Source organism: Anas platyrhynchos, chromosome 1 (assembly GCF_047663525.1).
Source record: "Anas platyrhynchos isolate ZD024472 breed Pekin duck chromosome 1, IASCAAS_PekinDuck_T2T, whole genome shotgun sequence".
In the NCBI taxonomy this organism is placed as follows: Eukaryota; Metazoa; Chordata; class Aves; order Anseriformes; family Anatidae; genus Anas; species Anas platyrhynchos.
In genome coordinates, this window is record NC_092587.1 from 187,015,102 (window position 1) to 187,030,144 (window position 15,043).

The 15,043-nt window shown below is 43.7% G+C and overlaps 1 protein-coding gene and 1 long non-coding RNA gene across 7 annotated transcripts in view; one reads left to right on the plus strand and one right to left on the minus strand.

The window, feature by feature from the left end:
- The first annotated feature begins 6,078 nt into the window (after nt 1-6,078).
- On the plus strand, nt 6,079-12,414 carry LOC110353270 (uncharacterized). Of its 2 annotated transcripts, XR_005263611.2 has the most exons (4): nt 6,089-6,740; nt 7,201-7,322; nt 7,486-8,042; nt 9,277-12,414. It is a non-coding gene; the product is annotated as an uncharacterized lncRNA (long non-coding RNA). The 2 variants fall into 2 exon arrangements; XR_003500724.3 differs by lacking the exon at nt 9,277-12,414 and having other exon boundaries at nt 6,079-6,740; nt 7,486-9,265.
- Nucleotides 12,415-12,482: 68 nt separating this feature from the next.
- Nucleotides 12,483-15,043, minus strand: part of TNFRSF19 (TNF receptor superfamily member 19) — a 64,046-nt gene continuing 61,485 nt past the window's right edge. For all 5 annotated transcript variants that reach the window (XM_005022576.6, XM_072032672.1, XM_027469238.3 and 2 more), the window contains one exon: nt 12,483-14,895. The gene's annotated coding sequence lies outside the window, so the exon portion shown is untranslated. The remainder of the gene's footprint in view (nt 14,896-15,043) is intronic.

The following is a 15,043-nucleotide window of genomic DNA, read 5'->3' on the forward strand; positions in this document are numbered from 1 at the left end:
ATCACAGTTCACTGCCTCTGAACAGCTGCACAAATAGTGTGCACAGTCACTGTGGGGTTAAAAAAGGAAGAACTTGTCACCTTTTAAAGTTTGTAAGAATTGGAGATGTAATTGAATGCTTCGAGGAAGAGGCAGTACTGTTAGGCTTGGTAACTTGGCTGTCAGGGACAGGGGTAAAAAAAACAAAAAAAGAACAATATAAAAAAATATGTCTTTGACTGGGGTGATGCTCTATCAGACCTGTTCCCTCACCGTCCTGGAAATTTCTCTTCTTATTTTCCCCTATTTTGTCTTGTCTTGGCCTGCCGCCAGCCCCCTGAGCCTGTCCTTCATGCAGTACAAGGTGCTGCAGCACAGATCTTGCTGAAACCCTTTAACACTGCAGGCCGGCTGCTAAACAAAGTGCTGGCTTGCTGGCAGGGTTCTCCCTAAACAGGGATTTAGATAACTTGTTCTACTTAATCAAATTAGTTATCTTTCATTCAATCAGCTGTTTAAGCCAAATTCCCAAGACAAGGTGGTTTAAGTAGTTTGTTTGGTTTGTAATCTCTGTTTTCCAACAAAATCTGCTTTTTGTTTTTTCTTTTGGTTTCTGACTGTCTCAGATATATGTGAGAGAAAAAAAAAAAAAAAAAAGCATTGGCTGGCTGTCTTCAGGGAAACGGCTAATTTGACATCGAACCTCTTGAACATTCCTTATTTCATCAGGAAGCTGTTACATTTTCCAGGTCTCTCCCTGGGTCTGCCAGAAGCACCTGTCCAGCTGCTCTTAAGCCTGTGTCTTGCTTGGTTTATTCTGATCTTTTTTTCTTCTTGCTCTGCTCCATATATGTTTCTCATCCTGTCTTGCACCTCCAGCTTTATCTGCTTCATTTTGAAGGAAAAAAAGATACATTTCAGCTTCTTTCTGCCTATCACAATTAAAGTGGTGGCCCTGCTGTGGACGTGGTCCTGGGCAGCCTGCTCTGGGTGTCCCTGCTTGGGCAAGGGGTGACACCAGGGGTCCCTGCCAGCCTCAGCCACCCTGTGATGCTGTGAGGCTGTAAAAGCTCAGCTCTTATCATAGTTCTTTCTCTCTTTATCAGGACCCTTTATGCCGACTGAAAGCATTTCAAATTCCAGTCACCACATCCTAGATAACAGGTCGTTTCTGTGTAACCAGCCCAGAAATGTGCAGGACTTGTTTAAATAAACAGGACCTTTGAGCTTTCCTCTTACTTTTTCATTGTTCACCTTGGTTTTTAGGCTGGTTTGCTGCAGAAATGGGACAGGCAGCTGTGCTCAAATCTTCACTGTCTGTGTTTCATCCACTGCTTTCTGAATCCATTCTGTCAAAGAGCTGAAAGTCACAAAGGAGCTGATGGGCCTCTGGAGACAGGCGGTATGGAGATGGAGACATCCTCACGAAGTCAGGGCTGGGGAAGGTTGTGCTCCAAGTGCCTCCTCTGCCAGAGGGCCCAGAGGCAGGTGAGGACGCTCTGGTGCCCCAGCCCTTCATGGAGGATGGTCCATCAGTGCTCTTGGCCCACCAACACACCAGACGTCCACATTTCCTCAGCTCTTAGGGGACCTGCTTTGGCAGGGGGGTTGGACCCGATGATCCCGTGGGGTCCCTTCCAGCCCCTACAGTTTTGTGATTCTGTGACCCTTGTGCTCTGGTGAGGTGTTGAGGGACCGCAGTTGGTGTGGCCCTGCTGTGACTTCTCAGGAGGCTTTGCTGGAGGTGTGACCAGCTGGGCCGGCCATCTTTCTGCCATCACGGGCAGCGGTGGCAGCGTGCACGTGAGAGCAGGAGGCACGCGAAGGCAGAGCTGGCAGTTTGGCCAACGTCCCAGGATTTTGTTTCATCTCCCTCTAAATGTCTTATTTCATTTCCCTCTCTCTAAATATCAGGTTGAGTGATGCGGCGGGTGAGAAGCTTCGCCTTCCTGCCTGTGTGTCACAGGAAAGGCCTCCTCGTGCCAAATCATGAGGCGGCACTGGAGCCTCCCTTTTAAGCTGTTGCTACTTCCACTGACCCAAAACCTGTACTTTGTTAATCTTTTAGGTTACCTCTGAGTATATTTTATTTGTTTTCTTTTTAGAATCCACTCAGGAAAGGATCAGAGTCCTCCCTGCCCAGGAATACCCAGCTTGCAGGAAATCCCCCATGTAAGCTCAGCCCATGTAGGCTGACTTGCCCTGAAGAGGAATCCCACCTGGAAGCCACCAGCACCACTATTCCCCGTGCACATAGTTTCTGCTTGGCCAGCACACTTCTGTCATCCCTTTCAATACACAGCTATGGGGGGAGCGTGGATTTCTGCAGGCTGGTGGCCAGGTGACCGATGGCAGCACCCGACAGGAGCTGCAGGCTCAGCATCGCATGGCCCCGCTCCCCAGCCTCTCCAGCAAGGCTGAGGCTGGATGAGGTGAAACTCAGCTCCCAGGGCAGCTCAGCTCATCCCCCCACCTTGTATTTGCTTTTTGCCTACCTCTGCCATAAATACTGCGCCCTGCTATGCAGTGCTATTTGTGCAAATATCGGCACAAGGAGAGGCAAGTCTGTAACCTCTCTCTTCGTTAGTACTGCTCTGATGCTGTGAGTGCTATTAAAAATGTTAAACAAACAACCTGCAGAGTATCAAAGAAGTTTTTGTTTGCAATCTGACTTTCAGAAACGCCAGTCAAAATTCAGGGCAAAAGTGCCCCAGAGCACAGGAGGCTGGCGTCTCGGGTGTCATCATGGGACTTAGGGAGTCCTGCATGCCTTGTAGAAAAAATTTGGATTTTAACAGCAAGGATTTGGTATTGATATTTGATTGTGAAGATAGTGCTGTTATGTGACAAATATTTGATTTGTGTCAATGTCTTTGCACAGAGGAGCAAGATAGAGTCCCCCTTTCACGAATGTGTGTGGGATGATGTGCGCTAGAATTTCATTTCAGTGGCTGAATTGTTGCATAATGTTCATAAGTGTGTAGAAGCATTTGCAGCCAAATCCTGTGAGGATGGGTGGAACTCAGTGGAATTGTTTCCATCTGGGTAATGCAAAAGATACTCTAGTGTCTTTGTACTTCATTAAAATAGGAGACTTTCTTACAATTAGATCTTACTAACCACATTGTCAAAATGAGCAATCTGTTCTTCACTGGCATCTAACATCTTCTGCAGCTATCCTAGTGTACCCAAAGTCCACCAGACGCTACACAAAGGGCAGCTCAGTGGCACTGCAGTGACTGAGTTGCTCCACGTCTACCTGCAGCAGGGTCAGATACCCTCACCGAGGCAGGGACAGAAATCCCATTTACCTACAAACCTCATGTGCCCGTATGTGCAGCTCCTTTGTGGAGCTCCGCAGGACCCAGCACTGGAGCTGTGAGCTTCAGGTCTTGCTTCAAGGCTTCCTCAGTGTTTCTGTTGTGCTTGTTCTTGGTTGGGAGCTCCCCGCTCCCCATGGCAGGGCTCCCCAGGGCTCCTGTTTCACCCTCCCTGTGGCACCCAGAGGTCCCTGGGACCGGTGGGGTTTGTTCCTGCTGGGCTTTGGGACAGGAGCATTGGGTTTGTCTGCAGGAATCCTGTTAAATTTAGGAGATCTCGAGTGACTTGGGAGCATAAAGAGCTGCCAATGGCTGAGTCACTTCTGCTGTGAGTGGGACTTCAAAAGTGCTGCCCAAGGCAGTAAACCTGACTATCCCAAGCTGGAAGGGACCCACAAGGATCACTGAGTCTGACTCCAAACTGAATATGCCATTAGAAGTCATGGTATAAGCATTTGCTCCTGGGGATGGAATCACTGCGGGTACAGCTGCCATCGCACCCTCATCATTTAGCTGCAGGCCCAAGGGATTCCTGAACTCAGGACTCGTGTTCCTGTTGGCTTGCTCTTCCCATGTTTTGGCTGCTTGTTGTGTACACTAAGATCTCCTAAATATAGAAAAGGACGTGAAGAATAAGCAGCCACACAGTTTGCAGATGCACCCTGCGTGAGCAGCTCAGCTGGCAGTACAGACATGTGTGGTGGCCCCGTCTCCAGATACTGACCATCCCAGAAAGGGCTGGTAATGGGACATGTCCAAAATATTGGAGAAGGCATGGAACAGAGCACCAGAAACACGCCTAGTGTGAGCGTTTCTGTAGTGGCAACACAGGCAAAGAAAAGAGGTGGCTGATCCAGGTTTCACAGCATCGTTACAGATATCCTGCTAGCCTCCCAGCACAGAGCAGCAGCTCCCAGGGATTGTTTGGGCTACTGTACAGCTGTCATCTGCCCAGGCAAAAAGCGCTGGTGTTCAGTGTGTTGGGCGGGTGAGGGAGCCCTGGCACAGGCTGCCCAGAGAGGCTGTGGGGTCTCCTCCTTGGGGAGCTCCAAAAGCCGCCTGGACATGGGCCTGGGCAGCCTGCTCTGGGTGTCCCTGCTTGGGCAGGGGGGGCACCAGGGGCTTCCCCTTCCAACCCCAGCCCTGCCGTGACCCTGATAACAGTGCCAGTGTTATCAGGCAATCAGTGGTGCTTCATTTCAAGTGGGAGAGGGCTGCTGTGCTTGGCTCAGCCCTTCCCTTGCACTTTCATTATCCAAGGGCTGAAATTTCAGGTTCACCTGTAGAAAACCCACAGGTGGCATTAAAAAGGAAGATAAAACGCACAGGATGCAGGGGATTGCTGTGCTGTCAGCAGTGAAGTCACAGGTTGTCCCGTCCCTCTTTGTGAAGGGAAAGTGAAGGTGCTAGGAGAACAGTTTCATTTCACAGCTCAACATATTTTAACTGGAAAATGTGCTCTTCCTCGGCCTTTGATGACACCTGCATTAGTTAGAAAAGTGTCTGCTGTCCAGCCAAGGAGTAATCCCAATGCCCACAAATATCCATATATATATATATATATTTATATATATATATATATATATATAAACTTGAAAAAGAAAATGCCAGGTCCCCAGGGAAGTCCTGCAGGTGGCTCTAGCAAAACCAAGACCAGCTCCTGCAGCTCCTGACCTGCTCTCATTGCAGCCACCCTGTTGCAGTTGTGCTGCCTAACGCAGGCTGCTTGCTGTTACAGGGCATCTCCACCTCTTTGGTTTTGCAGCACTACTCCAAGCACACAGGTTGCAAATTGGCTTCCAGGTGTGGGGCCAGATTCCTGGGTGAGGCTAAGCCCTTGTGATTTACATGTTCTTCTGGGCTTACACAGGTACACCAGCTCCAACACCCACACTTGCTCTCACTGCAGCTTTGCCACCAGCCAATTCCTGCAGCTCTGGCAGTGTCCTTGCAGCCCCAGCTGCTCCTCTGGGTGAGATGCAGACTTAACTGCCCTCAGAGCTGCCAGCTGGCTCGTCGTGAGCTGTGACCCCAAGCCAGAGGAAGTGACTCTGCTAACGCAGGATGGCATTGCAAGAGCTTGGAGCTGGTGACAGCAATGTTTCCAGCCCTATCTGAATCTGGGTTTTTACAGATTGCAAAGTAATTGCACCCAGGAGTACATCCTTCAGCTGCTGGAAGTGGAGGAGCAGTGCTAACAAAAGGGCTCGCTCACTGAAACTGCTTTGCACTTTCCCACTCCATCACCTAATAAAGAGCCAGAGCCAAACGCACCAAAGCACAGACGCTTGTTTAATGCCAAGCTTCACACAGCAGCACATTGCACCACAGACTGCTTCCTGCATGAGCCCCATTCACCCCCTGTAAGGCTTTGAGCAAATTTAGCAGAACAGTTTGCAAAGTGCAAAAAGGCAGCGGGCTGCCACAGTAGCAGGGCTGTGCTCGCCACCCAGGATTGAAGCAGGCAGCCAGCAGCATGGCCCCATCCCAGCAATGGGTGGATGCAGCCGCTTGGCTCACCTGCTCCTTGCATGAGGGCAAACGCTGCATCAGGAGCATGCAAAACAGATCTGATGCCAACAATCGCTCATTTTGCTGTAATATTTTGCAGCACGATTATCTCAGGGAAGAGAAAGTGACAGCTCTGGACAAAAACAGGAGGCAGGTTTTTGTTTCCATCACAATTCCCTCATGTCCTTGCTGGAATAGATAGAAGTTTTTGCAGCACTTTAGGGTAAGTAAAATACTGGCAATTGTTAGGAATCCATTTGGTTGGCTCTTTCTTATCGGCTGCTGTGACAAAATCCCCACCTCTAGTTCTCACAGAGAACAAAAATCCCAGTTAAGGCCAGTGCTTAAAAATCACCATTTTAAGCTGTTAAGCTCGGCTGTTAGATTCATTTTTGATGTGGGCAGAAGGAACCCAACCGGCCGGACTCCTGGCAGGTCAGTTTTGCATTCACACTGACTGCTTTTCCAAGAGCACCACACAGGGAGCAGCTGGCACTGCCACTGGGCACCTGTATCTCCTTTGGTTTCCTTCTTTTATTTCCTTTGGTTTGACATGGGAACAAAGCCTTCGAGACAGCTGTGCACTCTGTTACATCTCCTAGGTTGATGAAATCCCCATGATTTAAACCTGCTTTAAATTCTGCTTTCAGGTGGTGATAGGTGAGGGGACCAGCTAGGGGAGGCAGGAGAATGGGAAACACACCTGGGGAAAAGGAGGCAAAGCAATGCCAGCAAATGGAAGCAGCGACAGGGAAATGAATAAAGCAGAATGATGGGGAAGAGCCGTAAAGGAGGAGGGGAAGAGCCCTAAAGGAGGAGGTGGGGGGGTGCAAGGACAAACCCAGGTGCATCAGGAACGAGGGGTCAGTGCTGTGTGTGCCTGCTTCACAAAACCGAGTCTCCATCAAGAGCAAGGAGCTCCAGTGACAGGTATGCACCAGGGGCAGGAGAACTGCAGTGATCAGAGGGGTTTTCCTTCCTGCACATCCCCCTGAGCAGCCTGAGGTTATTTGGCAAAACCTTCACACCCAAGTGGGCGCTTTGCTGAGTGTCTCCGCAGTGTAAATCTTTGTGCAGTTATTTCCTCCTGTCTCCAGCTGCCTTCTTTTTTTGTTTGAACTGCCCATAAACCACGACACAAGGACCGATTTTTTGCAGAATGGGTTGTTGGCGTAGGCTGGGGATGTTTGGGTGTTTCTGGCCTGATTCCTGGGCCTGGGGATAAGGCACTTTTCTATTCCATGAGAAAATAAAATCAGAGTCTCACTAAGGGGAGCTTTTAAGTAATGTAACAAGCAAAATTTAAATAGAGATAATCCTTTTTTGTCCCCCCCAAAATGAGGTAACTGGGGAAAGAACAGAGATTGCCTGGCATTTACACCTCCTTCAGCTGTTGCAGATAAATTATAGCAAGGCCACATGGAAAGGTAACTTCTGCTCCCTAGGATCGTGTGGGGATTGCAGGCACATCCTCAGAGCTGCAGCAGCTGAAGACCTTGAACTACAGGCAGAGTGAGTAAGCAATCAGAAAGCAGAGTCCTAAATCTTACATATATATATATATATATATATAAAGCCCTAAAATCTCATATATATATATAATTATATATATATATATATATATATTTTTTTTTTTTTTTCCAGCTAACAGATATTTCTTTCTTTTTGCTTCTAGCTTTCAATTAAAACAGTGATACGCCTGCAGAAGGTGCAGTGTTGCATCCTGAGGGGTATTTTGGCTTCCAAACTCCTTTACAGCTGGTCTCTGCACAGCTGGGAGACTGGCAGTGCAGGTTGGATGTAGCAGGCTGCAACAGAAAGGAAATGAAAAGGCTTCTGCTCTAGGAAAAGCAATCCTCTAGTTGTAACTGCAGCAAGACCTGCTCGATGGCATTGTGTGCATTAGGAAGCATCATCTGGTGGACAGATATTTTCGGGAATCTCTTATACAGCACTTGCCAATGCCTTGAGTAAACTCAAACGCTATCTATTTGTTGTTGAAAGCCACAGGATATATAACTTATGGCATTCTTGAGCTCTTCCCTGCAGGTCCCAGAGCCTGTTCGAAATAACAAGGGTGAGCTGAACCCACAGGCTTGCTTCTTTTTATCCCATCAAGACAATAGGTGTTTTATCATCTGAAAGGCTTAGTTTTGTCTGCCTGAGTCTGTCCGTCCTGCTAGTTAAAAATGCGTGAAAATAATTTTGGGGAGTTTTCATCCACATGAATAGGTTAGTCCTCTTCAAGAATAATAATAATAATAATAAACTGAAGTTTAAAATGTAGCTAAAGATTGATCTTAAATTAATATTGAGGGTTTCAAATTATTTAGGGTTTAACACAGAGGATAGCTGCATGAATCCTCGTGGAGGAAATGCTCTTATGTGATTCCACAGTATTTTTTCATCATGCAAATATTTTTTCAAGCAAGGATTATTATTATTTATTTCAATTTGTCATCTCAAAACTTCAAAAAAAAGGGGAGGAATTTTGACAAAACATACTGCAAGTTTTATTTGGTAGACCATTATATGTCTATTTTGACATCTCAGTCAGAAAGCTCTTTTCCCCCTTGAATAGATGTGGGGTCCCCTTGGCTTTTATTGTTGAACATCCTTAGGAATAAAGTTTGGTGAAGCTGAATCTGCGGTATTGATGACAAAGGACCCAGTGCTGTTGGGTCTACCGACATGGAATGGCATCACGTTGGCCAACAACTTTCTTTTCCCCTTGGAACAGAGTGAACCAAATTGCCCAACAGATACGTGGATTTCCTCAGGTTAAACTCTGCTACCTTATGTAGCAAGAGTCAGCAAAAGTACACAAGAAAGGGCATTTGCAATGTATGAGCTGAAATGGTTCAGTAAATGCTGCTATTCTGCTAATTCATTGTCCTCTTGCAAATACATATTTGCACTGGGCAGGTGCAGAGTTCATGCAAGTTTAAGTAAACGTGAAGTTAGGGAAAAGGTAGCTGTGGACTCAGCCTTTACTTTGGATTTTAAAATCCAGTTGTCGGTGGAGACCTGGTGAAAACGATGGCTGGGAGCCTCTGGGTGTGTGCAGACAGGGCTGTTAGGTCACTTGGTGAATGCAGCCGTACGCATTTCTGCCTTCACCGGCCATTATTTGGGGGTCACCTGGTGCTCATCAGCCTCTCCTGGGTTGTGTGCCCTGTCTCAGATGGCTCCTATGGACCAGGGTCTTGAGATGCTCCTGATGCTGGTGGAGAAATTGCATTTACTCAGTGAATATTCTGGTATGTTCCTACTGAAGAGCAAAAAATTGCAAGTTTTTTTTTTTTTTAAATTGGTTATTATTTTATTCCACTGTAGAATATATGCTTATGAACACACGGATACTCTGTATTTATATTTACCATTACATTCCAATGAACTGTCTGATACGTATCTTGGGCAAATCAATGTGATTTCTTGAATTATAGTGGTTTCATTTTTTTTCCAGGCTTTAACTCAGTGCTGCCGGTTAATCGATTACAGCATGGAAGTTGATATGTTGAGCCTACAATAATGACAATTTTTGCATGCTGAGTAGCAGGTGAGTTGTCCATCCACAGACTGAAACTGGGAGCTGGGCAGCAGCAACAGAAATCGTCACAAAGACTGAGGCTCGGAGAAAGAACTTCCTGCAAGCTGCGTTATTTGTGAGTGCTTTTCCACCCATGCTTTAGAAAAATCTCATTTATAACCTCTTGAACAAGCCAAACTCCCCTTTATCAGACTGACCAACAATATTAAACTGTGATAAGGAAGGATTAAAAAATCAAATGATGGGAAAAGCTAAATCTTCCTCAACATCACCTTCCATTGAAGTGGTGTCACCAGTTAGGAGCCACAGTGTGCCCCCACCAGCCACCCCCATCAGCATATTATTAGGAAACATTCCCACTAATCCCATCATTCGCTGCTCTTGTGGGGGGCAGCAGGCCTGCTCCACATCCAGCCCCCATTATTTCACCCTGCTGAAAGCACTGCTTTATCAGATGTCATCAAAAGGGCTCATTTGCCATGCGGGGAGCCAGTGGGTTTTATCAGCGCTCACACCAAAACTAAATATGGATGAAATTGCACCCCGCCAGCACAGAGTGGGCATCGTATGGCTGTGCAGTACGCAGCCTCAGCCTGCTCTGTGGCTCCGGGAACAGCGCTCGCTCGCTTCAGTGCTTTTCGTTTGTGTAAGGCTGAAACAAAGCAGCAGTGTCTGAAGTGGAATGTGCTGCAGGTAGCGAGCTCAACCTCCACCGCCACAGCCAGCGAGAGGATTAATTAAAGGAATGAAGGTTGTTGCTTGGAGGGACTTCACAGGAATGCAAACCGAAGGCCCTCAAAGAGCCCACAACAAAGGGGAAAGCCATGCGATCTTAAACTCATGCGAGGATGAGTGGTATTGGATTAAGGGCTTGGCCTACCTTGCAGAAAGGGCAGGAAACATCGCTGCACTAGAAAGCAATGCAAGCAGGAAAATTTTTATTTATTTATTTATTTTCTTTTGGTAGGGTGGATTAAAATAGTGTAGCCTTGCTGATGACATTTGTGTTATATCTGATAACAATCAAATGTGTGTGATAGTCTTAAGAACGCACACACAGTTTGTTTTGTAGTTTGCTTGCAAATAACATAAACACCTGCTTCAATCCCCGTTTCTCTCTTGATTTTCTTCTTTATTTCATTTTTACATTTGGCAGGGCGATGCCACTGTGATCCCGGCCGTGCTGGGAGTCACGGAGCTGCCTTTATCAGTGCAGAGGGGTACAGCAGCAATAAACGCACCTCCTGCTGCTTTGTGCAGACCTGCGAAGCGTCACAGGGCTTTTCAGTTATCTCATCCCCTCCATTAAGGCACTCACCCCGGCTGAAATACTGACCTGCTTTTTGATGTGCTTTCCACTGTGTGCAAGCTCTGATTTCACTGCTTGTCTAAGTGTCTACAGCTACTTGGCTGCTTGGGATCTGGCAGACCCTCTTGCTGTGACCTAACTTTCCAGTTACCTGTTGTTGATGATGGTTTTAATATTTTCTTTTCAACGCTTGCCAGCTACATCTGTGATCTTCATTCTGCTACCTGGAAAACTTTTATCATCCTGAATACTTTTATCAACCCAAAATAGCCAAGTGAATAAATAAAAGTAGCTCAAGCATTCCCAGGACTGTGTGGATCCTTTATTTGGAGCATGCTAGCGTAAGCCTTTTCCACTGAAGTGTTGCTTACAGATTTTATCAATTTATCGTGGCCTGTAAAGACAATTTCCTCATCTCTGCCATTGCACGTTACATGGCCAGACCAATTTGTTGACCAGCCTTGTATAGGAAAAGGATGAGTCAAAATCTTTTAATCTTTTTTTTTTTTTTTTTTTTTTTTTTTTTTTTTTTTTTCCAGAGACGTTGCAGTCAGTATTTGTAGGACATCTTTGTGTGTGTTTATATACAGCCAAAGCACCTGTCTTGCTCAGCTTAGCTGTGGGTCTCAGCATGGCTTAGCCTTTTGTAGACATTCACCCTCAGCTTTCCACATCAAACCCATAAATTTTGCTGAAGCTAACGTGAATCTTAAAAAACATGCATGAATTCTGTACCATGAACTGATGAATTCATGCAGAATTCATCACTAACTGCTCTGCATGTTAATTACACTTGTTAAAGTACGTGCCTTACACCCAGATTGGAACCGCTTAATTTCGCCTGCCAGAGACTAGCTCATGCCATCAAGAGATCTCCAAGGATATTCTCTCCATGAAGATATTCATAAACGGCTAAGAAATAAAAAGCCTCTTTTGAAAACTCAGTTAGGCTTTGTAAGGAACTCTAAAAAAAATTGAGAAAGTAACAAAGTAATAGAAATACACAGATAAGAACTAATCTGAAATTTGTTGGAGTAAGCAACAGGTCCCTTCTGAGGAGACAGGGGCAGTGCAGCTTTCAATGTATCTCACACTTTCCCATAAAACCAAGAGTGCTACACATTCTCCACCATAAATATCCTGACTTTATATTACCTATCATTATTATTTAGATTCAGCTTCCATTCACTGCCTCTTATGTCTTTGCCATAGAAATCACAGTTGTATTAATTATCAATTCACATTCATTCCTCTGAGCTCACAACTCTTGTTTGTCAAACCATGCAATCCCTTTCTTAATTGTTTAAATATAAACATTCTGGAAAAGGCCTAGATAATCCTTGGTAATTAGTCCATCAATATTCCCTATTTCTTCAAGCAAGGTCTGAAACCACCCTTTACTGCTGCAATGCAACACAAGCAGATGCTCTGCTGGTAGTAGTCAGGTGCCATGGTTGGGGCATCCCTCTCTGTTTCAAAAGTATGGCTACTTGTTATTTACATCACCTATCTGAAGCAGTCTACTGCGTGTAGTACTTGGTTTTCTTTTTGAAAAGAAAACCAATGTCTTTGAAGACATTAACAGGCAGTTAAAGGTGGTGCTCACCGTTTTTTTTGTCCTTTCTCGAGAAGAAAACCTTTGAAAGTATTGTCACTCTAAAGCTTGATGTTAACTCATTGCTTCTTCGAGAGGTACCAAATTGTTCTGTAATTTCAATAAAATTAAATCGATATGGAATTCTGCTCAAAATAATAAAATTGACCACTAACTTTGTATAGAATGCTATTATTAATATGAAATTGACAAGTGACGACCGATTCATGTAACAGTTTATTCACAAGTTAAAAAAAAAAGTATTACAAAATGATTTATACAAGGTTTTAATTTACATTCTTAAAAGGAGTAATTAAAACAGCACTGTAAGCCCCTAGATGTGATATGTGGGCAGTCTAAATGCGGTGGTAGTGTATGTTTTCTATTGGCATGTACAACACTGCTTGCCACAGGCAATATAAAAAAGACCAATTTGGTTAAATTAAGGAAAAAAGTATATACACAATATACATATATATTTAAAAAACACTGTCTTCATTTTTCCTCCCAATTTGCTCTCAAGCTATCTGTCACTCATTTGAAGAAATGAGTAGTTTCATCTCATCTAGAGTTGCCGGACAAAAACAATTGTACAAAGTGTAAATTCCAATGGGAAACATACTTACTGTGGCAGATGCTGGCAACATTTTTGAACAAAGCTGTTTGAAGAACTGTTATTAATGAAAAGTTAAATCTCCACATGTTCTAAAAATATCTTGCCATACAATGAAATGCACATTGGATTTTTTTTTCTATTTACAAAGTATATACAAAGAAGCACACATCTCTTCATGCAAATGTAGTGAAAAATAATATTTCAACTCTTCTTAAATGTACAAAAGCATCCAAAGAAATTATTCAAAACTACTCTTATTTGAATATATACGTTTCAGTTTTTAGTTGTATAACTATTCTCCTTGTATAACTGCATATTATTCTACTATGTCAGTGATCAAATGGTAGTACCTACTACTTTAAAAAAATCCCTTATGTAGTTGGTTCACTTTGGTTTGAATTTGAGAACTGTTATTCAACATTTCTACATGCATGAATAAGCTCACTGATTTTGGCTGCCTACACTGGGCCAAGCTATTTCTTGCACAGGTTCAATCTTCTACTGGGTGCTTCAAAGCAAAAGCCTTTTTCCATTATGGAACACAACTATGGTCTCATCATTTCCAGTGCCATATGAACAATGTGCAGAAAGATGAGTAATATTTATTGCAAAATTACATTTGTTTTGCTGATTGCTTTGCTTTTGTCAAGGCACATTGGGTATTTTTAAAGAATAATTGCTAGAGGTCACAACTGACAGGTTTGAGCCTGTTGAATGTAATGAATCATCGGAGGTTACTGGGATTGCTCACAGAAGTGAACACTATTTTAGGGAAAAATGGCTGCAGAACAAACGGTATTATAGGAAGTGGCACAACAAACTGCAGTTAAAAACATCTTAAGGAACAAGGAGGGCAGAAGGTTGGTGATAATTGACTAGGCATGCACATAACTTTGAGGATTCAGTTCAGAAAAAATCTTTAAAAAAAGATAATTTATCTTTAAAAAATGTTACAAATTCATTTTCATATTTTGTATGGACAAACTGAATTTACACAAAATTCTACAATGAGAAGGAGACAGTGACATGAATAAAAAGAAAAGAAGGCCTACTAAATGAGTCAATTATGTCACAATGAAGCTTGGCCGCAGAAAATAATTCATTACTAACAAAAAAATCAGTCATAGGTCTCACTTACGAATACTTTGATGACACACCTGCTGTAGTTTGACATTTTGATGTGAGTTGATTACACATATTTCAACATCCAAAAGATACATGTTATAACAACAAGTGCTGTCTTCCAACACTGGGACTACCAATTAAACACAACATCCCTATCTATACGGCTGACTTTCATTAACCTAATCTAATTTAAAGCTAATCTCCTGCTACATTTAACAAAACAATGCTCCCTCCCACAAACAAAATAGTTGGATGGAAGGGACTTCAATCATACATATTGTAACATGCAAAGTCTTTAACTCCCCAAACTAGCTTATTGACTATGATGTAATATATAATAAAAGCTTCAGTTTATCAATAGATGATCCTTGGATAAATAGAAATGTTTAAGTCCTTCAACAGCAGGAAACTGAGTTAAAAACTAGAACCAGACAAAAAAAATCCAAATGCATGCATAAATCTGCAAGCAGAATAACTGGCGAAGTCTTGTCCCAGGCCTTCTGACATCTGTAGCCATATTTAAGACACCCATCTAAACACACTAACTTATTTATATTTTTTGCAGTATTTACATACACTTTTAAGCTCACTCCATTAGACTTTTTGAGAATCTTATGGAATAAAAGGTTCTTTAAAAAAAAAAAGAAAAAGGATGCCAAAGGTCACAAATCCACTTTTCAGGGTTCTCCTAGGATGCTCCTTCAAGTCTCATTTTACAGCTGTTCTGGTTCAGATGCAACTGCTTGCTTGCAATGTGTGAAATTATGCCATTTTTTTCCAGCTGATTTTGAAACTGTGTGTCATTGAAGACCAGACCGTATTTAATGACAATCAGCAGAGGAGAATTACGGAAGCATTCTGTTTTAGTGCTGAGAGAAGTAGCTTGGTTTCCTAAAAGAAATTGATAGAACAGTGGTTATGTAAACTCATAAAACAACTGTATGTACTTCTGTACCTGACTAAATGCTAAAAAAAATACTGCTATACTTACTGCTGACTGTGAAAATTCACTTAAACCTAAGGACTGAACCTGTATCTT